The sequence below is a fragment of the Rousettus aegyptiacus genome, unplaced genomic scaffold (genome assembly GCF_014176215.1).
Source record: "Rousettus aegyptiacus isolate mRouAeg1 unplaced genomic scaffold, mRouAeg1.p scaffold_m13_p_8, whole genome shotgun sequence".
NCBI lineage: Eukaryota > Metazoa > Chordata > Mammalia > Chiroptera > Pteropodidae > Rousettus > Rousettus aegyptiacus.
In genome coordinates, this window is record NW_023416311.1 from 78,744,000 (window position 1) to 78,768,424 (window position 24,425).

A 24,425-nucleotide genomic window follows, 5' to 3' on the forward strand; every position below is an offset into this window, starting at 1 on the left:
CCATACAGTCCATATATACATCAGCAAATATAGCTAATAAAAAATATAGCTAATAATTCAATTATTAAATATTTACATCAATGCTTTTAGAGTAGGCAAATAAAAGTCAATTTAAGTGTAATAATTACAATCACTTTAACATATTTTTAACTTTCCATACGTTTGCCTTGTTTTGAATTTCAATCTTATACCAGTCTGGAGAAAAAATCTATAACTATTTCTGTTGGCTTCTTAGAAATTAGTTATTTTCATTTTTTAAAAATATTTCTATAAGGCAGACAATTATAAAGGAAATTGAAAATTGTACCATAACAAAGTACTATTAATATATTATACTTCTTTATATGTTATTCATATTTATATATTTTATTTATATTCATATTTTTTAGAAATTAAGATATTATAACTATTTTTATATGTTTTATTGTTTTTCACTTTTTTTCGCTTTATTGAGGTATGATTTAGAAATAAAATTATACAATTAAAGTATACAATGTAATGATTCGGTAACTATATACATTGTAAAATAATTTTCACAATCAAGTTAATTAACACAGCTATCACCACCTCACATACTTTTTATTTGTGTGTGTGAGAATACTTAAAATCTACTCTCAGCAAATTTCAAGTATACAATATAGTATTACTAACTGTAGTTACTGTATATTAGATCCTCTGAACTTATCCTATAACTAAAAGTTTGTACCCTTTTACTGAATTTGCCCCATTTTCCCTACCCCCAACCCTTGGCAACCACCAATCTGTTTCTATGACTTTGGCTGTCTTTTTCTTTTAGATTCTACATATATGTGAGATCATATAGTATTTGTCTTTCTCTGACTTATTTCACTTAGCCTGCTATCCTTCAGGTTTATCCATGTTATTAAAAGATAGGATTTCCTCTTTTTTAAGGCTAAATATTATTCCATTGTGTGTGTGTGTGCGTGTGTGTGTGTGTGTATCCATGTATCTGTTGATGGACACTTAGGTTTATTCCATATCTTGGCTATTGTGAATAATGCTGCAATGAACATGGAAGTGCAGATATCTCTTCAAGATAATGATTTCATTTCCTTTGGATATGTACCCAAAAGTGGGCTTGCTGGATCATATGGTAGTTCTATTTTTAATTTTTTGAGGAACTTCCATACTGTTTTCCTTAGTGGCTGCACCAGTTTATTTATGTTCCCACCAACAGTGTGCAAGAGTTCTCTTTTCTGCACATCTTCGCCAGCATTTATCTCTTGTTTTTTTGATAATGGATATCCTAATGGGTGTGAGATGACATCTTGTTTTAGTTTTGATTTGCATTTCCGTGATGATTAGTAATGTTTAGAACTTTATCATTTACATGTTGGAAATTTTGTATGTTTCCTTTAGAAAAATGTCTATTTAGGCTTTTTGCCATTTTTTATTATGTTATTTGTGTTTTTATGTTTTTGTTTTGCTATTGAGTTGTATCAATTCCTAGTATATTTTAGATATTAACCCCTCATCAGATATGTGGTTTGGAAATATTTTTTCTCATTCCATAGGTTCCCTTTTCATTTAGCTGATAGTTTCCTCTGCTGCACAGAAGATTTGAGTTTGATGTACTCCCATTTATTTCTACTTTTATTGTATTTGCTCGTGGAGTCAAAAATAAAAAATCATACCAAGACCAATGTCAAAGAGCTTGTCTTCTATGTTTTCTTCTAAGAGTTTTATAGTTTCAGCTCTTAACATTTAAGTCTTTAATACATTTTGGGTTGATTTTGTATACTGTGTAAGATTTAATTCTTTTGCATATAAATATCTAGTTTACCCAAGAGTAATTTTGAAGAGACTATGCTTTCTCCTGTGTATATTCTTGGCACTTTTGCTGAAAGTTAATTGACCATATATGCATGGGTTTGTTTCTGGGCTCTCTGTTCTCTTTCCCTGATACATGTGGCTGCTTTTATGCCATGACTATATCATTTTAATTATCATATATCATTGTATTTGTATTGGATTATTTCAAAATTTTTACCATTACAAGACACTTGTGCACACAAAGTGTTTTGAATATTTCTAATTACTGACTTGGGAAACATTTCTAAATTCTATATAAATATTTTATACGTCTCTGATTTTTTCTTGAGAAATTTCTAAAAGGAGGTTTATTAAGTCAAAGAATATATTTTAATAGGTTTAACACAAGTATATGTTATGATTTCCAGATATATGTTATGCAATTTCTGATAGAAGTTTTAGATTAAGCAAATATTTTTGCTCACTAACTATATTCCTGGCATTGTCATTCACATACATTAACTTATTTAATGTATGTATGCACTAGACTTCACTATGGGAACCATCAAGAAAAGAGCTTGGAGCACATATAAGTCATTCTTTCTAAAAAGTGATCTCTTACCTGGTACTATAATAAAATCTTGAAAGATATTCAGGGCACCGTTAGGGCAGTGGCACTTTGAAGTTGGAGCTTTGGAAATAAGAATGAATTCTTATTCAGTATGCCAGTACCACACGGTCAGGGCTTAAATATCTTCAGATCTGTCATCTTTAATAACAGCCGTTTCTGGGTTTTAAGTCTGTCCTGCTTTTATCCCAGTACCCTTGGGTCTGGATCTCCCACCTGAACACATGTTTTTATGCTGAATGGTGCTCAAATAACTACCAAAATATTAGTTCAATAATCTTGAGCCAGGAGGTTGGCATCACTTGCTAAAGTAATGTTTGGGAAGTTCTCCATTTTATAAGTGCCCAGTTTTTCTCAAATTTAAGGCAACAATAATCCACATCATATCATTTCTTGCTATTCCTCTTCTTTAAATAAGAAATATTAAAACATTCCAAGAAATTGAGCATTTAGTGAGTTCAACATTTAGTATGACTGTTGATTGAACGACTCTTCTCTTTACTAAGCCTTGTCACTAGTTCTTCTCTTACTCTAAAATATATACAGTTCAAATTGTATATGCAAACCAGAAGGGAAAGTATCACTACCATTTTAGTTATCATTTTACAGATGTATTATATAATATTATAAATGTTCACAATATTCCTTGTAATTTATAGCACTATGCGCAAATTTATAATTTGATAAGCACTTGACCTACTCAGCCATTGTAATAGCCTGCCAAAAATAGATTGAGAACTGTGAAATTATGTTAGTAAGTGCAGATTTCCATGCTTGCTGAAAAACATATTCTGTAACATTAAGAGATGCTTTTATGATCAAATTAATGTTCATTTTTTTCTAATTTTATTGGAGTATTAATAAGGAATTTAGTTGGCTCCAACAAAGTTATTATTTCTTGTGAAAATATATAAATTAAATTTAAAATGATGGTCTTTCTTCATTTTTATACTTTCAAAGTTTTATAGGATGTAAATATCTAACAAATATATCATTTTGATGTATTTAGTTATCAAAATATAATTTATGCTACCAGTGTTTCTCTTTTGTATAACTAGCATATAATTCCAAATCTCATGTTTTTTGATATAAATATTAGACCATTTCTTATAGACTTAAACATTTCTATATAAGTGGCTAGAACAAATCAAACATTATAATTGTATAAAACCAGCAGTTATTTGGTGAATATTTTAAAAAGTACCCTAACAAAAAAGTTACTGAAAACTTCTCCCTTCCTCAAGATTTCCAAGGGGAAGAAACAAGTAATAATAAATAGGCATGGCTCCTTTCTGAGGGGATGTATTACTTATCTATTTCTGTTTACCAAAACACCCCAAAACAGTGACATAAAGCAAATCATAATATTTTATTATCTCTCATGGTTTCTGTGAGTCAGAAAATTGAATATGGTAGAGTAGAGATGGTTGCTCTCTGCTTTAAAATGTTTAAGGCTTCAGCTAAAGACTAAAGATTTGAAAACTGACTCATCTGAAAGGCCATTCACTCCCATATCGGGTGATTGATGCAGGCTATGGGCTAGAGGCTTCAGTTCCTCTCCATACATTCTCTCCCTTAGGGCTAGCTTGATATTTTTCACAGCATTGTGGCTTGGATCCAAGAGCAAGCATTTTGAGAGAGAGTGAGAGTAAGAGTAAGAGTGAGAGTGAGAGTGAGAGTGTGGTATGTGAAGTAGAATTGTTTTCATATATTCTTATAACCTTTAGAGAAAATGATATCCCAATAAGCTGTGGAGTTAGATTTATTTTGAGGAAATATGCGATAAGGTGCTGATACGTGCTGAATATGGCTTCAATGTAGATATAGGGAAAAAGCAAAGGCCCACTAAATCTAGGTTTATCTGCTTGCAGAAAATTTACTCATAAATGTGTGTGTCATGCCTGATGTTTGGTGGTTCCCAAATGCCATTACAAAGACTGATGACAGGCAATGGTAAAATTTTCGCTGGCAGTCTCTGAAATCAGAAATTAGGCAGCATCATGAATCTTCTACAAAGCTGAATTTATTCAGTCAAAGGAAATGACCTTCATTATGTACTAATATCTTTCCAACATTTTTGGTTTAAAATGGTCTTTGATAAAATGATGGTGACAGTAAATGGTAGTTTTACATTTTTAAATGTCCATATTTGAAAAAATAAAAATAATGATGTCTAAAACACTTAACTTTAAATTGCAACATTTTTGGTAGAAAATACTTTCATCCTTTTTCATTGCATTTTTAAATTGATATTGGATATAAAAGGATAATGTAAATTTATCTGCTACATAGAAAAATAAGTTCTTTACTTTGAATACTCCCAAAAGATCATCGCTTAGTTACTCTCTTCTATTTTTTTTTTTTTTTTTTTTTTAGGCGAGGCAACCCTTGGTTGACCTCACCGATTGAAAGGAACTTGTCAACTTACAATCCCTTGTTTTTTATTTTTTACACCTACAGCACCTGGTCTTCCTAGGTGATCTCCCATCCAAGTACTAACCAGGGCCAAACATGTTTAGCTTCCAAGATCAGATGGGATTGAGTTTATTAAGGGTGGCATGGCTGTAGACTCTCTTCTATCTATTTATTACTAATAGCTATTAGTAAAGCCGAGGCCACATAAAAATTTAAAGAGCACAGTATTAAAAGCACACTTTCTCATACTGGTTTGTTGTGAGAATTATATAAATTAGCACTTATAAAGAGCTTAGAATAAGGCCTGACACATAGTATAAACCCAATAAATATGGATGTTGATGATATTGATAATGAGTTTTTTGGAATTGTTCTCTTGTACCACTCAAGTTATCCTATGGCTTAAATGTTTGATTCAGACATTGCTTTATTTAGACTTATGCTGGGTTAACTGTTGTTTCTTAAGTAATAACTAGTACATTTTTTACCTATTAATTTTAAATTACCCAAAAATGAAAAATATCTATAATAAAATAAAACTTTTATAGGAAATCCAAAGGTAATGACAAAATAAACTTTACATATACAGGACTTCATAGAGAAGGAAAAGTTTACTCACCTCATAGTCATAAACTCAAACAGTCAAGAGATTAGGCAGCTCAGATTATACTAATTGATATTCTGAACTTTGCTTCTTAATTCAAATAGTGTATTCTTTACCATGATTAGATACTCATCTATCTATTCTTCTATTCATTCATTTATTCGTTTAACAAAAACTAAATGTCCATCTTCTATAGACACAAAGGTAAGATAGCCACATCCAGTACAGGATCCTGCATCTGTTTTATAACAATCATAAATATTTACTGAGGACTAAGTTATAAAATAAATTAAACTGTTTATAAAATTTAGATTTTCTTAATGTGAGTTTATAGAATCACTTACAATTATTGCAGTCGAAAGTTCCCTCATATTTTTATCTGTCATCATCCTTAAAAGATGGAGCTAACTACTTAGGTACAGAGCTGAAGATTTTGCAGTATACATCTTGGCTCATGGAGAGTTGGTGGCCTTAGATAATAGATGTGTAGCTTTTATCCAAAGATATTGTGAGATATGCAGCGCAAAAAATGGAAAAGTATGATTTTTAAAAGGAGTTATGAATAGAGAACCACAAATTTTAATATTTTGTAATACAAATAACATTTGGGTTAGATGCCATTAGAACTGTACTGTACTCTCCTTTAAAAAATTGCAAATCTTACCCAAAGAAGCATTAACTCTGTAATTTGAAGTGGTCAGCAGGAATAAAAACAGGTTGAAGTGCTTATAAATCATATGTAAACACATAACTTTTGTACTATCATCAGGAAGTAAATTTAAGTTTAGATATCTCCACATTTCTCCTTAAAGTAAAATAAAGCAAGAAAACAAATAAAAGCACTAAATGTCTTATGCTATGTCTATAATAGATGAGGAATAATTGTAAAGTAACACAAAAATGCCTCTAACTCAGGTCTATACAGAAACAAGTGTGCTGGATTTAATGAGCAGATAATTCTTGTCATCTCAAATATAAAATATATCAGGGAACTTCCTATGGGAAAGTTGTTTCTTAATGTTGAGAGTAACATATATATATTTGACATAATCATATTTTAAAGACTTGAACAGAGAATCAGGCCACATGTTCATAGAGACAGGCTCAAAGAATGGGCTCTCTACCAGAATGTGATATGAACAGAACCTGGTCATGTTTCATAGCTTGTCCAGATAGTCAGGAATTCCTTTATGATGTATGATAAAATATATCATATAGTGCAACCAAAAAAATCACATAAGACATTTGTACTCTCTCTCACATATACATACACATACATACACACATATATTGTTCTGATGTTGGTTCAACCCTCTTCTGTCTAAGAATACAAGATTTAGTCCTCTGTCTCATATTAGTAGTATAATCCTGGAGAATGTACTTAAACTTGTTTTACTTCAATTTCCTCATCAGTAAAATAGGGACCAATAATAGAATAATGTTTCCTACTTCATAGGTGGTTTTGAGGATGAAATGAGAAAATCTGTGTAAGATGCCTAACACACATAGTGAACACTCAATAATGGTTACCTATAACTACGAGAAGAAATTGAGGCCCAGGGAAATCACGACATACTCTAGGTCACTAAGATAGTTGTTCATGGCTAATCAGGATTAGAGTCGATATAACGATTCCCAAATCAATGTGGTTGTTTAAACTAAGCTGCCTCATTAATGATGTACTTTCTTTTATATATCTTTTGTGTTTGTGAATCTTGCCTCCCTAAGTAAATGACAAGTGTCTTGAAGGCTGAAAGTATGGGTTAGTGACCTCCTTGTCAACCACAGGCCCCAGTGGAGAGCTCTTGCGCTTGGGACCTCATTGTTCATTTGTTAATTATGAACTTTTAACACAATATTAAACCTGAAATTATTTTATTCCTTCCATGCTTGTCAGTCCTTCTTCAGTGCTTCATATATAACAGTCAGCCATTATAAAATTAGAATAGTGCAGTGCACCAATCCCTTCCTCTGTAACTCCCCATAGAAGAATATGCAATTTCCTACTCGATTTCTGCAATATGAAGAAAATAATATAATTCATCTATGCAGTGGTTTCTGCATATATAGAATTTGTGTACAGCATTACTCAATCACAAAAGAATTCCATTATAATTTAGCATATTGTTATGTAAATTCAGACATTACCAAGGCCTCAAAATGTGATCCCAAGAATATAACAAGTACCCATAGGAAAAACCTGGTAGAATATCAACAGTGGGGATTATGTTTAGCTTTGAATAACAAGTTTTATATAAAGGAGCTCCATTCACATGTGTGGCACTGAATCACACATACTAATAAGCTAATATATAAATTTTATTTTATATATCTCTATTAGACTGTATTAGTGTACTAAACACTACAAATGGCCTCCTTGATTATCTTTGGAGTCACCGTTAAGAGCTAACCATATCCTTAAAATCAGTTGCTTGAATAATCTTCTTTATAAGTATGCTTTTGAAAGGTTTTAATTCCCCTTTATCAATATATGCATTTCACATTTCAGGAACTTATAATATTTTAGCAGAAAGTATACATATCCTATAAATTTCAGTTTTCTCTTGATGAAGAGGATATAGTTAATACTCATGAGATGGAGAAGCTAGTAACTCTGACTTATAGAATCATTGAACCAGTTTGTCCTTCTGTAGACCTACAATCCTAGATACTGTTATCTAGCCCTCTGGAGCCTCCCCAGCTCTCGGCTTCTAAGCTGCATAATCAGGACTTCATCTCCTGTTTAAGTATGCATAGGGAAGGGTATAGTAGGTTGAGAGAAGCGGAGAACTTGCCAAGACTGCAAAGTGCTCTCAGTGCAGTCATATTGCTTTGTGAAATGAAAACTTTAAGAGGACTTGAAAATAGCTGAATGTAATAACCAATTTCGAAGTTTGCTGACATGTGACACTCCTCTAGGAATTCTTGGTTTCCAGATCCATCTCATTAGCCACAAATAGAATCTACTGAGCCTTATCAGAAGTCCAGAATTTGGATTGAGAATCAAAACTTTTCTATTTGAAAACTAGGGCAAAGATCAGTTAATAATCAATAAGAATATGAGGGACAGAACATAATAGTTCAAAGAGGAGAGAGGCCCCAATGAGGCAGAATAATGCTAGAATGTAACACACAACTGAAAAGAGTGCCAGTTTACACAGTGCCACAATGCTTTATGATCCCATTAGGATAGATACTATAATTACCCATTAATGTAAATAAAAACCTCTTCAGTGTATAGTATTTCACTAGCTAGAGTAATACTTTCCATGAGTCACTTTTTACATTAGGTGATTTGAGGCAAGTGAGGGCCTGTGTCTGATAATATATTGGTGAAAATCAGCCTATCATTATTGTATCCTGGCAAATGTTGATGACTTTACAACTAGATTCAAATAAATTCCATGTCTGATTCATTTTCTTTAAATAAAGGTAGGGAAGATAGGTATCAGTCTTCAATATATAATATGGTAGACATACAAGATACTTCAGGAAGTCTTTTGGCCCAATATTCTGAATTATGAAGCTTTATATTGATATAAAAATGTTTGGCTATGCTCTTCTTCCTTATTTAGTAAAGCACAGTGGTACTAAAGCTTTAAGCTACTTGGAGGCAACACAATAATTCCCAACTTGCTGTAATAATTGCTAAACATGAGAGGTCGTGAGGTATGAGTTCTAATTCCAACTAATTTATTATATCCAGCCAGTTATTCACCCACCACTGTGCCAATTTCATTATCTGTGACAAGAGGCTAGTAGAAGGTACAGCTTGTCTGATCCTCAGCAGTTGGAGAGTAGGGATGACAAAAATAGATAAATTGGCCAGAATGAGCTTTATTAACTAGAATGCTGTCCCCATGCCCACTCTGAGACCATCTGAGGTACGGAAGAAAGCTCAGACATGGGTCATTTTTCTCAGAAGACCACACATCAAGTTCTGCTACGATAGTCTTATAATTTCTGCTTGAAAAAAAGAGGTGGCTATTTCATAAGCATATCAATCTCACATTTAAATTTTGCGATGATCGAGTGGTCCACCTGCTTCTCTCCACTGAGTGCTCAAGGGCTGTTAGTGCTTCACAGTTGCCTACAAAGGAATCCCATGAGCAGGCAGCCTCAGCAACCCAGGCTTAAGTCATTCCTTTAAGTGGGAATGGGTAGGAGGGCCAGCTGTTTTCATTAAAGAAGCCCAAAAATCAGTCTGTCTAGAGCCTTGGAATTATTTATTACAGCTCTCCCCACTGCCACTTGATCAGCCTTCTCACTCATCACTTTTTTGGCATCAGGCTTCGGGACACGGTTCTCACAAGAAAAAACTCTTATGTTTTATCCAGGTCACTATCATAGCCTATGGTGTACAAATGTTAGAAAGGAGACGAAAGCAACAATTGTATAAAGAGATACTAGAGTGGAAAGGGGAATAGGAAGGTGACTTTTCCATGCTCAAGATTAGCCAAATATATATTGTTCATATCTTTGTCTCGGTTACTGTACAGAAATGAAATATCCTAATATTAAAGGATCCCAGATCTTCACTAGACCCCTCCTCCCTTAAGTTTGGCCTCCACAGAAGATAGCACAAACTCCAAACAGTAATACAAGATCTGTAATAAAAGGATGGACTATGATCCAAAGTATTTCCAATATTTTTCTGGTAGATATTTAGTGATTTTTCATGAAAAGCACTTGATTTGAATGTTATTTTATCTTTTAATGTTTTAATCAACAGTAAATGGTATTCTTTTCTGATACACTCCTCTCAAAGTGGTAGAAGAGCTTGTGGCAAACTGCCATTTAAACCATTTATTCTGCTCCAGTAATGCAGTATTGAATCATAGAAACTGGGAAATATTAACTAAACCATTTCTAATCACTTTCTAAAGAAGCCACAGAAAAACTTGGCAAAGTAATGATAGCGATGTTATATTGCTTCTCCATAGACTGATATGTTTGGTAATAGTACAGAAAATTCTACATCACAACATTTTAATAGACCACATTGCATATATTAAATAAAAAATAACTTTATAGTCCAGTATGATTTTCTTATACTTCATTTAGTCTATATATTTTTTGGACTTTGTGTCAAACATATCTAGGTTCAAATCCTAAGAAGACTGCAAAGAAAAGGTGAAGGCAAAGGGAAGGAAGAAGAGAGGAAGAAGGGAAAGAAGGGACAGAAAGAGTAGAGGAATGAAGATATATAGGAAGGAGAAAGGAAGAAGGGAGAGAGGAAGAGGAAATACTTCATGTCCATGAAGTATAGTCTTACAAGTGCTACTGAAAGATATCTTCATCTCTAGGGAGTAAGGAGGGAATTGTAAGATTATCAAACAGTAGGTATACCTAGATTTAGTCCTCATGCAAAACTTTTCTGAGACTAAAAAATTCCGTGATATTAGTTTGATTGGGGTTTCTGTTATTGATGCAGTGGTCGTGGTTGGCAGTGTAGCAGAAAGCTCTTTAGCTACTTCGTCTAGAGTCGTATAGGCCCAAGTGTGAATCTGGGCTCTATCATTCATTGACTGCCTCACCTGGGACAAAACACTTATCCTCGCAGTCTTAGTATCCCGTTCTATAACAAAGGATAATAATTCTTACCCAAAGAAAATTACAGTTTTGTCTCCTGTTCCTGCAACCTCTTCCTTTTAACTAGATACTTTATGTGAGAATCAAAACAATTCAAGTATATTCTATGTTTAAAACAAACAAAGAAAGCAAAAAAGCTAAAGAAACCAAAAACTTCATCTTCACTCACTTTTTCCTCTATGTCATGGATTCTCTAAACATTTTGGGTAGGATAATTCAATATTGTGGGGCTGTTCCGTGCATTATTGGCTGATTAGCAGCAACTCAGGCCTCTAGCCATGAGAGCACAATCAAAAATGTCTCCAGACTTTGCTGAATGTCCCATGGTGGGCAGCATCTTCCCCAACTGAGAACCACTGCTCAATGTTTGCCTCGTTCCTCATCTCTGCAAACTGCTTTCCCACTAGCTCTATTTCCTCACTTTCCCGTTACTCCTGAACCTATTCTACTCCATCTTCTGTCCTTATTTCACTAATAGAACTATTTTAATTCAGACGAACAAAAACCTCAATACCTCTCTATACAATGAACTTTTCAATCCTTGCCTTACTTAATCTCTCAGCAGAGTTCAGTGCTTTTAGCATACCTGCTTTGAAATGTTCTCTCTTGGACTAATCTGTGTGGTCTGGGACACCTGGGATAGCTGGCACCACTCTCTCGATGTGAACTCACCATCTTCCAGGAGGTCAGCTCAGGCTCATTTAAATGATGGTAAAAAGGTTCTCAGCATCAAGAGAGGGCAAGCCCCACAGACCAAGCACTTTGCAAGTTCTGCTTATCTCATGTTCCCTAGCAATCTCTTGGCCCACGCCCAGAATCAGTGTGGGAGGATCCTACTTAAGATGGAGGTATAGGGACAAGATTAACTTTCAGCGGAACAGTTTGACAAGCCCCAGTGACTAGACCCCAGTAAAACTAGTGAAAACTTAAAAAAAAAACAAAAACTAAAGCCTTTGGAAATGTTAAGAATGTGAGAGTCTGTGATATTTGAATGCACACTGCTCTCTCTTAACCCTGTTCCCTGTTCAGTGAAGTGGGGCTCCACTCCAGACTGTACAGACAAGAACACAGGGCTCCCTTTCCCCCACAGCTCCCAGCCAGAGGGATTTCTTTCCAGGAATAGCAGAACTTCAGTGTTTCTCATCCTTCCTCCAGTTGCCTATTGCTAAAGTTAAGCCCTGGATGAATGCAGTTGAGAGGCAGAGGCCTCTCTTTTCCATTCTTCCTCAATTATGGAATGGAGACACTCCCTTGGGCATGCAGGCTAGAATGCTGAGATTCTCATCACCTTTGCCTGGATGTGCCAGGCAATACCAGCCTAGAGGATCTCAAACTATTGCCCCTACTGCTCGCTAAGTTCAGCTTCTAAAGTGGGAGTGTCATTCAGTCACTCTGAAAGAAGCTTGCCGTTGTCTCCACCCACACCCCCAGAGCTCTTCTTTAGAGATTTTGCCTGGAAGGAGAAGCGGTCCATAAAATAAAACAGTTCTTAAACTTTTCCCAAAGGAACTGACTTAATTTGCAACAGAGTATGGAAAAGTTCAACCTAAGAGTACTTTCAAGGACAGTGGAGACTGCAGAAATTGGGAGGAGAGTCAAGATACAAGCTAAATGACAGGCTTATTTTCAGGAGAGAACCAGTGAATAAGACAGCTAGCTGAGAGGAGCCCTGCCGGGATGAGAATACCTATTGAACATTGACCTCAGAATCTATTCTTTCAAAGGAGCCAGTTTGATTGTATTTCTTTGTAGAGCAATTTGTGCTCCGGGCCCTTTCTCCACCTCCACTACCAATACTCTAATCTGTCATCATCGTTCACCTGAACTACTGCAAAATCCTTCTACCCAGTACCCAAATTAGCAATACTCTTCTCGCAGGTATGCAATCCAATCTCTACAGTGTAGCCAGAAAAATCCTTTGAAATTTAAATCCAATCATGTCCTGTGCTGGCCCTCTTTGTAGACCATTGGAAAAAACCTGTGCCTCCAGCAATGTTGGATTTAGTGCTGACAACCTCTATGTCTTGTTTCTTGCCTTTCTCACTTTCTGCAGCACCGTGATATACCACAGCCCCTCTTCTCCTCCCACCCCCATCCCAAGCATGCACTCTCTCTAACTACCTCTTTTAAATTTGGGGCCAGACAGGTGCCATTAGAGGGAATTCTTATTCATAAAATGCCTGTTAACTCTCTGATCTCTCGTTCTGTTCTAGACATCCCCCAGATAGCTGTCCTCCACCTCTTGACTCAGTGGACTCTCTATCTATGTGAATAATAAATCTTTCTTTGATTGCACCAAAGGCATGACATCATGAGTTTTGATGTGGGAATTTAACCTTGGGAGGGAACTTCCCCACATCATACTGAGGTTGCAATGATACCCTCTCCCTACCATCCTTAAATTCTTCTGTGGCCTCCATTCCATTTACTTTTATGATAAAGTGTACAATCCTTAAGTTGGCCTACAAAGTATGGTCAGTCCCCATCTCCCCATTGTCTCTCCTAAAGACATGTAAGCTGCTGCACCCTCTGCCTGAAATGCTCTTCTACCTCCTCACTCTTGCCAATCTTACCTAGGCTGTCCTCAATTAGTCGGCAAAACTCAGCACAAAAAATCACTTTCTCAGGAAAGCCTTCCCTGACACCTCACCGCAGGCTTCCCAAGTAGGTCAGATGTGTTTTTTCTTTATAGCACTGATTTTGGCTTAAACTTTATATTTGTTCATATAGTTATTCGATGTACATTAATTTCCACTAGATCTGGACTACCATAAGGTCAATTATTTTTTGTTTTGCTCATCTTTGTATCCTCAATGCCTAGGCCATTGGCTGGCCCACAGTGGATACTCTGACAAATATTTGTTGAGTATGGAATAAACAAAGACTCTCAATGCAGAAAGATACTGTATTAGTTGCAATAAGCTTGGTTACTGCCACCTAACTCACCCTCCCCACCTATAAAGCCACATACACTCACAAATTTCAGAGGCTTGAAATAAACAGAAAGGTTTATTTCTAGCTTATGCTACATTCCCTTTGTGGTTTAGCAGGATACTCTGCTGTATCTCATTTTTATTCTAGGACCCCAGCTAACAGAGGCTACCACCTGGAGCATTGTATATTTTAATAGTAAGTGGAAGAAAGACAGTCACATTAGTAATTAAATACCCCTGCAAGGAAGTGATATACTTTGTCTCTATATACAATCAATTAACCAAGGTAGTCTCATGGCCTTGCTCATCTATAAAGGGGGCAGGGAAATGTAATTCTTTTATGCAGAAGGAAGAACCAGATAGGTGTGATCATTAAAAGTCCCCCCCCCCCCGCCCATGGTCATATGTGTGATTAAAGTTCAAATTGAATTTGAAGAAATAGTAGAAAAACTCAAGAGAATCAGAAAATTGCCCTGGGCTACAGAATGAGATTTGGATAGTCTGGGTGAGGAAGTTTTGCCAGTAGAGGGAATAGCATGAACATAATAAAAAAGCATGCCTTAGTATGTGTCTAGGTCATGGTAAAGTAGAAAGTGCGTGTTTAGGGACCATGGCAGATAAGATTGTGGTGCCAGATTTGACCATTAGCATATCTATGCTCCTCTCTTAACAATTTCTGGTCATAATATGGAAATATCCTCAGAGTAAACAATTTGGTACATGGCTTTAGACATATCACTTGCCTTGACTTGATTGTACTTTCTTCATTTCTAAAGTTACAGATTATCAGTTGCTTTCCTCCCAACTGCTTTTTGACTGACACAGCAGTCCAGAAAGAGCAGGACATGACTTCATGCCCCCTTTCAGCCCACAGTCAAACTGAGCAGGTAAACATCAATGCTCCTGCCAGGTTGCGAATTCAATGTCTTTAATCTCACCTTTAATTGGCACTTCTAGGGAGTTAGCTGAGTGGAGAGACCCTTAACAATGATACAAAGTAAAGGATAATATAGAATGATAGGTTTTATAAAATCTTGGATGTAATTGAAGGATGCCATTCAATAAATCTGTCCCTAGAAGCTAGTAACACTTAGTCAATACAATTTAACCTGTTTTCCTCCCATCTTACATTTATTAGTTGTACTGGCTTTAGAAACAAAAAAGTCTAGCTGTTATAGTTCCCCTAATAGGAAACAGATATTTGAGGGAAATTATATTTGAATAAAAATATTTATGAAACAAATACCACAATAGAATATCGACTACAAAGCAACCATTAATAGAGAGAGGTACATCATGTTTAATATGGCCTCTGTTCATTGACCCTTTAGGGGAGATACCATAGTAGCTAAGTGTTGTCTGTAAAACCAGTCTGCCAAGATTTAAATTGAAACTCCACAATTTACCAATGGGTGACCTTGAAAAAATTATTTAATTATGCTCATACAGCAATTCATCACTGCTATGGACTGAGTAGTGTTACCTGAAATGTTCATGTTGAATCCCTAACCTCCAATGGGACAGTATTTAGAGATAGGGCTTTTTGGAGGTAATTAGGTTGATTAAATGAGACCATAAGGGCAAGTTCGTAATCTAATAGGATTGGTAGTCTTATAAGAAAAGGAAGAGAGAGATCTCTCTTTTTCCTTATGTGCACAAACCCAGGAAAGGCCATGTGAGCACACAACAAGAAGGCTGTTCTTCATAAGCCAGAAAGAGGGCTCTCACCAGCGCCCAACTGTGCCAACACCCTACTCTCAGATTTCCTGCCTCCATAACTGTGAGAGAATTTTTGTTGTTGTTGTTTAAATCATCTAGTCTGTGGCATTTTGTTATGGCAGCCTAAACTGACTAATACATTCACCCATAAATGAGGATGATAATACTGCCTATCTGATAATGTCTGTGAGGATTGAGTATATTACTATATGCTGAGCTCTTAAAATGATGCTTCGGATATTGTAGGTACTTAATAGACATTAGCTACCATTGCTTATATGTCCTCTCTAATCCTTCAGCATCATGCTTAATAATTCTACTTTTTTAGTCAGACAGATCTGGTTTGGACTCTGCTCTGCCTCTCCTAAGCTATATGACCTTGATCAAGTTACTAACTTCTCCAAGCCTCAGTTTTCCTATCTGTAAATGGGGATAATTATAGTCCTGCCAGCCTCTTGGTATTGTTGTGAGGATTGAAAGAGACATGCACATAAATGTATCTGGACACTGTGAGCATTCTATGTGTGCTATTTACTGTCATCATTAGAGGTTTGCGGAGCTGCCTTTATTGAATTATTTAAGAAAGTACCATCTCAAGAAAAACTTAAATTACTTGTGGGAGAGAGTAATAGCAGTTTCTCCTAAAACTTAGAACTCTAAAAATGTCCTTCCCATGCCATTCTTACCTTTGTTTTGTCACTGTGAGATATTTTTTTGTACATTTTTGCTTCCGTTTAATATATGCCCTTAATCTCCTTTTTTTTCATCACGATGTTAGTTTTACATTACAGATTCTTATTTATTTATTTATTTATTTATTTATTTATTTATTTATTTATTTATTTATTACCATTTATGCCTACAGCACCTGGTAGCACCTGGTCTTCCTAGGTGGTCTTCCATCCAAGTACTAACCAGGCCCGACCCTGCTTAGCTTTCAAGATCAGACATCAGGCTTGTTCAGAGTGCCATGGCCATAGACCATGGGCTGTGGCTCCACTGGAGCATGAACCCAGGACCTTCTGCGTGTAAGGCAGGCGTTGCTAACTGCTATACTATGGAACCACATCCTATATTACAGATTCTAAAGAGCAGAGTCCATGTCCCTTAAACTCAATTTATTTAAATAGTAATTGTAGGATTGAATGTGACTACTGCTTTTACAATAAAACCGAATACTAGAGAGTGAGATTTTCTCATAGCTATTGTGTGGTAGGCTTGAGAACTAAATACACTTTCGCAGCCTGGCTGTTAACTTACAATATGAAGTGAGGAATCCATAAACATATTCAGAATATAGCGGTCACATATATCCTTAAGCTAATGTATAGATAAACTAATACCATGTACAATATTGCTTCTCAAATTTTAATGAGTAAATCACCTGAGGCACATGATAAAATGCAGGTTTTGATTCAAGACGTCTAGGACGAGACCTGGAATTCTGCATTTCTAACAAGCTCCCAGGTGATTCTGAGTCTGCTAGTCCTCAGACCACTCTTTGAGTGGCAAAGATGTAGATGATTTTTAGCAATACTGACTTTGAAGATTTTTTGCTGTTTTGTTTTGTTTGTGTGTCCATTGTTGTATGCACTCATTTAAATGCTCTCGAGATGGAAGACTTTAAAAATACAAATGGGAAAAATTTTAAAGCCAATTGGCAAGATATGAATTGAACACATTTTAAATTTAAATGTTTTGGTTCATTTCTTTATGTGTTGTGTATTCCTAAATCATTCACAATGGTTTTATTTTCTGTCCACTTTCCATCAAATGGGAAAATAGTACTCCTTCAATTTTATTTCCCAGTCTTTATCACTCATAACACATTAAACCACCTCATCCTTCCTGAAAATTTCTCCTGTTTTTCTGACCTGTACTGTCTTTGACCCCATTTACCTCTTCAACCTCCCCCCAACCCCTTCTCCTGATATTCACCATACTGTTGTCTCTGTTAAAGAGTGTCCATTTGTTTGTTTTGTTTGTTCACTTGTCCATTTCTGTTGTATATCCCATATATCAGTGAAATTATATGATTTTGTCCTTTTTGGTCTGATTTATTTTTTTAGCATGATATTCTCAAGATCCATTTATGTTGTCCCAAATGGCAGTGTTTTATCTATTCTTATAGCTTAATAGTATTTCATTGTATAGATGTACCACATCTTCTTTATCCAGCCATCCATCAAAGCACATTTGGGTGATTTCCATGTCTTGGCTACCATGAATAAGACTACAATAAACATAGGGATACATATATTTTTAAGAATAAATGTTTTCAATTTTGGAAGGTTAATATCACTGTTTTTAAATATGTAGCTGACTTAAGTTACTCTGAACCCTTTTGTTTCAAGAGCATGTATTGCCATTCTCACCCTTCATGGCATTTTCACTCTGAATTGAAAGCCCTTATGCCAGTCTTGGCCCATCAGAATGCTACATACTTTCAAGCCTGCATAAAATGCTTCATTCTTTGTGGCATATTCTCTATTCTCCTACCTTAAAGGAATTCCTCCTACTACTCCACACTGCTATAATACATGTTCTATACTTAAATGGCATCTCACATTATGCTCTGTGTAATAAATCTATACAGATGTCTGCCACATGGGGTCCCAAATCCTCCAGTTTTCTGGTATCACTTTTTTCTTTAACATTCAAAGAATATGGCCCAAACCCTACCTCTTAGAATGACAATGTCTGACTTAATTCCTTGCCTTTTAGGCTCATATTTCTCTGCTACATTTAGGGGAAGGGAAAGTTGCCACATATGTGTTGCAAGCCAGTTCACACCACAGTCTAGTTCTGTTCACTTACTTGGGTCCTGGCAGCTGATTCTAGCTCTCTGCCTTGAGTCTCTGCTTTCTTTCTGTTGACCACTAGCTGAAGCTGCAGGATTTCACCTTTTGTCCATTTTACCTAGCAGAAGGCTATTGTCAGTAACAGACTTTTACTGAGAGATTTGAGGTAACACATGATGATTATAGCCTTAGCAAATGTCAACTGGAATCTGAATGATAAAGTCAGAGTTCTTAGATATTTATCAGACACTCCCTGACCAAGTACATCCATGGACACAGGGCTCCCCATCTCCATATCTTTCCTCTTGCATCTCTTCTACCAGAGTCATAAGCTCTCCCCAAATGCCAGAGTTTAACTTTCTTTGCTTCTTCAGGCAGAATGTTCTACCATTTTCTTTTTGTTTTTTAAACCTTGCCTACCTCGATTATTCATAAAAGAGTCTCATCTTCCATAATCAAATAAATAGATATTTAAGTGTGTTCCTAAGTTTGATAGCAATCTGCCCTTAGAAGAATTCTGCAGTCCTGGAGCTATCTTGGGTCAACCAGCTCAGAGTAAATTAATTTTTATAACCACAGTACTATGAAAGAGGCAAAATTATTATCCACTTATTTTTGTAGGTATCTTAATTAGGGAAGGACCATATACCTTCGTATATTATATGCATCAAAATATGGGGAAAAGAGCAGTTTAAATTCTTAATCTACCATATTTGAAGTTCATGACTTTGGATAAATATGAAAATATCTACCTCATATAAATGTGAGGATTTATATCATTTCTATAAAATCATTTAGTTAGAGTCCTGGTACACAGTAGGAGTCCTACTCTTAGTACAATTTTAAACCATTCAATGAATGCAAAAAAAAAGGTTGCTCTGGTGAGCTTTATTAAACTTTGAGTTGGGTACAATGTTTATTGCAGGATCCCAAAAGCTATTTGATACTCTGATTTTTCTTTCTCAATGTCATCATGTTTACTCTGGAGTCAGTTCCACAGAGTTCTACCCTTAATTGAAAAGACAGGAAATCACAACTTTAAAATTTTCAGTGTTAACAGTAAATAACACATTAGAGACATATTAGTAATTATGGAAGTATCTTCTCAAATTGTAATGTTTTCTTCTCCCTTAGTGCTAGCAATCAAAACCACTGAATTAATCTGAGCAGGGTCAAGACTTGAGTTCTGAGGAAAATCACTTGAATTTGAGGCATTATATGTACAGTACAAGATGTTCCAGATACAAATTCTCTGAATCCTGTTTGAGAACAGTGGTGCAGTGGACTAGGTATCTATCTACCTTTAGAGCTCTGAGTCCGAGAAAGTTTGGGCAGGTCTCTAGAAGTCTGCTGCTACACCCCCCATCCCCCACCCCCAAATAAACAATTTCATCATTTCTAGAAGGGTTAGCCATTCTCTGGGGGTGAGAGATAGGTGGTGTAAATTGGGATGTGGAAATTTCCATTACGCTTTGGAATTGCATAAAATCTTTCTGCAGGAAGTGCTCACTAGAAGTTTCCCAATTTTGTTGACTAATTTCTCTAGCAAAAAAAGTTCTTTCCTCCGTGTACCTGATTTCTCTATCTCTTAAAGTCCAACATTGAAGCAACCTGGTACCTAGAGCCTTTCCAGATTTCTCCAAGTTGGAATAAATCAGCATTTCCTAAAGCATGAAAATAAAAGCAGTTATTAGAATCTTTGATTACTAATCATGATGTTGAAGTCAGTATGGTATAGAGCCTTAAAGCTCAAACTCGAAAGTTAGATTTCCACTTATCAGCTGTCTGACCCTGGGCAGGTTACTTAACCTCACTCTACATCAGTTTCCTTATCTATAAAATTAGCATATTAATAGTAGCCACTTTATGATTTTTTTGTTTGGCTTAGATGTGGTGATGCATATAAGATTTTTAAACAGAACCTACTATGTTGTAAGTTGTCATTAAATGTTAGCTCTCACTGTTACTCCTCCTGCCGTAGTAAGTGGAAAGTTCTTTGATAGCAGTAACTATAACATATTAATTAATTTTTAATGAATATAGACAATGACCAATAAATTATTTGTTGAATTAAACTTTATTTTTGACAGGAAAAAGCTTAAAAAATTTCTTTTCTATTTATATTGTTTTAGAAGTCATGATGGCAATGCTTCTAATACATGATATACGTGAACGTGGATAGTTTTTAAAATAAAATAACTTTTAATGCTACAAGTAGGGTGTGTGGCTAGATCAGAGAAGCATGTAAACCAAATTACTCAACATAAAGATTTTTTTTAATGTTTATTATATATGTAGTCTACTTATTATTATTGTTTAGTCTATAAACGCATCTATCTTTTTACGACATACAAGCGAATCCTTATATAAGCTCTTTTACTGTATGGGGATGAAAGTTGTAAAAATGAACAAAGGAATTTGTTCTAATATATGAAGATGAAATGGTTTAAGGTCCAGACCTTTGAGGATGTCAAATTTCATAAGAAAAGATAAGGAGTGAGGCAGAAGTAGTCCCAGTTGTACGATGGAAGATTTGTGGCATGGCGTCAATCTCGTATTTGTTCTATTTCATCATTTTGCAGGACAAAATAGGTCCCGAGTTAGTAGGCAAGATGATCAATAGGCTACTTCCATATGTCTAGGTTTTATTCCTTTCTACTGTTTACAAACTCAAAAGTTGTGAAATTTCTTCTCCATCAGGTTCTGTGTATTCAAAGAACTGTCCTTGGAGGAGAAGTTCATATCAATCTGGCGCTAGGCCCTCCACATGTTAACTTTGGTCAAAATCCATGCTTGTTGACTTACACACTGCTCACATCATGCAGCTTGACAGCTTTGTCGCCTGATTCAAATCCACTGAGCATTATTGGATCTGAAAATTTGCATTTATACCAAGCACACTAATGAAACAAAATACAATTTAAGAAATCAGCTCATAACATTTACAATTAAATTCATTAATTAAGGCAGTATATGGAAATGCCACATGTGAACTGTAAACTTCATAAATATTAAAGTGATGAACAACTAGACAGTCACATTTCTTAGTAATAAATGCTTTTTCTTGGTGGCTTTATTTCAGTATGAGGGATGTAAAATGTTCTCGTTTGCCAGCTTGCATTCTTATTTTGAAACTTTTAAACTATGTGTTTCATTAACAAGAACCTTTGTTTTGGTGACATTTTTATTCCCATATGTTCTCCATTTACCATCCTCTCTCCATGTGCATACCTTGATCCTAATTAGAACTTGCACCTGAATTTAGGAAGCAGTACTTGAAATAAACCAAATCAAGATGTTTGTGAAGGGGAGAAAATATCAAGTTCCAATATTTCTAGCAAATAGATATGGAAAATATACTTCGTTGATCTACCTTCTTAAAGTATGAGAATTTATGTGTACTTTCTCTTGGTATATACAAATACAACTATACTGGTAGCTTTCATTCTATACTATAATGTACTTTGGGTGCCAGTTTACATACTAGTACAAAACTTCATTGAACAAATGCAGCATAGTATTTATCACATTAATTTTGTAAGTTTATAAATTACACTTACTAGGTTTGGGAATAGAGAGAAGTTAAAAAAGGTCCAGGGAATATTTGAACTGAGTCTCAAAGGATGCTTTAACAGATCAAAAGATGAAAGAAAACAGATAATTTTAGGTAGGAATGGAAAAAAATATGTTGTGGATTGGGGAACAATATAGACAGGAGAATAATTTTAGGCACTGGACAGTTTAGCTCAAATTATGATATCATCAAAAGTCACTCATTCTTCAAATTCAGATGTTACTAACTTCATGTAAACCGAGGCTTTCTTCTTCCACACTACCATTATCTCAATTATGGCAATCGCCTATGTTATTTTCTAATTGTTGCAAACCTATCTTCCAACTGGGCAGTTGAAGGCAGAGTCTTTGGCTTTTCATGTTCCTCCCTGAAGTCTGACTCACCCTCTAGTATTCCTATACCAAAGGCCAGTCCGCCCCTCTTTGAAAACTTCTAATGACTCATTACTTCACAGGGCAGCCTTATTCACTGTTAAGACACACTGATTGTTATACAGTCTTTCTTTATGTCCTATTCATCTGCCTCTTAGCAATGTCTGACAATTGGTGTGAGTGCTCTTCTCTGGATTATGTAGGCCTCCTATGCCAGCTGATCAAGTCCCATGAATACATAAAGAAACAGCTATAATTTCTATTCCTGATAATTTTCTTCTTCAATACACTCATCTTTAATTCCTTCATCCTCTCTCCATTTTCACTCCTTCTTCCCAACATTCTTTCCTTTTATTTACCTGTCAAATAACCATGCAAGCATTTAGAACCTCTAAACACAAGACACAAATGCTCATGTTTTTATTAGCTTTCCAAATTTGAGGTTTTAATATCTGGGCTGTTCATAGTTTTCTAATATTAAAAGATAAATTAGAAATAGCCATAAAAATCCAGATATAATCTGACTAACACAGAACACAGTGAAGTGCCATTTACCCAGTTCAAGCGCTTTTCTCTTTGAGTGCCATCCAAGATGGCCTAACTATTTATAATTATTGATACTGTAATTTATATCACTTAGTGGTCAGTATTTTTTTCCTATAAACTGCTTAAGGTCAGGTCTCTCTCTCTTCCTCTCTTAGTATACTTTTAAAATTTTCTTTTAACTAAATGTAGAATTTTATAGGTATACATGTTGAATTTTAATATTTTGGGCTCCTATTTAAAATTTCAAAATAGTTTTTATTCTCTAATATATATTATTCTGTTACCCATGAAATTGACAAACCAGACTTCCTTATCTTCACCAAGTCATTGATAAAAATATAGAATTAAAATCTTAGACTTGATTTGAGTTATGTTTCCAAGTCAATCCCAAGATATTTAACAATACTGTCTGAATACAGTATTCAACCAGCAACCCGCAATTAATTCACCTAAGAGCACTATCATCCACATCACATTTTATAATTTTATCCATAACAATGTCGTGCAAGGCTGTCAAGATCATGATAAAATCAATACATCTTAAAACTCTCCTGAAGCTAGAAGTCTGTCAAAAAAGGGATTGAGGTTAGTTGAACATGAGGTTAGTTGTTCTGAGAGTTATCTCTAGTGTTTTCTGCATACTCTTTCAAATTCTATCACTGATGTGGTTAATAGTCTGTTTTTCTTCTAGGAATAAATATTATATATTTGAGATTGTAGTCTCCAAATCTACTCCATTTCCTTTTGTTGAAATTCACAATAACCTCAAATTTTTATTTTGAAATTTGGGACTTACATTTAATGAGAATGAACACCAATGTTAATATTATATGAATAGTCATTATTGTCTTCTTCCCTTTAGAGAAAAAAGTTCATATATTTGATAAAATATTAATTTTATGTCTATATTATTTTGAACATGAGACAATATTTTGAGGGTTTTTAAACATGAGATGATGTCTGTAATTTGCAGAGAAGATATTTGGACTCTGGCCTTGGGGGAGTTTTCTATAAGAGAAAGTGTGTTTGATAAGTGCTTGAAATTATGATTCTTACTACCAAAGACCACTAAAAGTAGCCTCTGAATTTCCTTTTAAATATTATTAATCATTTCTGAACAATGTAGAGTTCAGTGATTTCACCTCGCAACAGTTCGAAGTAAATGCTACTGAGCGCTCAGAGTGATGGTACACTTTAAGCATTTTATGATTATAATGGGAAAAAGTGCTCATAAATTCAGAAAGTGCAGCTCTGTGTAATTTAGTATAACTTAGTGTCCTTGAGGGTTTGAATTTTTATTAATACTGATAACATGTCCATGAAATAGAATATACTTTTTTGGAAGATAAAAGTAAGCTCTTATTAAAATCTCAGTTTTGATTTTTCTGTCAAACATCTGGCAATAAGCTTTATGGAGGATTATTTGCAAATGTATCTAGATAAAATTAAAACAGTTTTGGATATTCTGT

General features: G+C 35.1%; 1 protein-coding gene and 1 pseudogene across 12 annotated transcripts in view; one reads left to right on the plus strand and one right to left on the minus strand.

Annotated features, from left to right (window-relative positions):
• Positions 1–24,425, plus strand: part of PDE4D (phosphodiesterase 4D) — a 1,194,235-nt gene that overhangs the window by 401,693 nt on the left and 768,117 nt on the right. The window lies entirely within an intron of this gene.
• On the minus strand, positions 4,853–4,971 carry LOC118607394 (annotated as a pseudogene).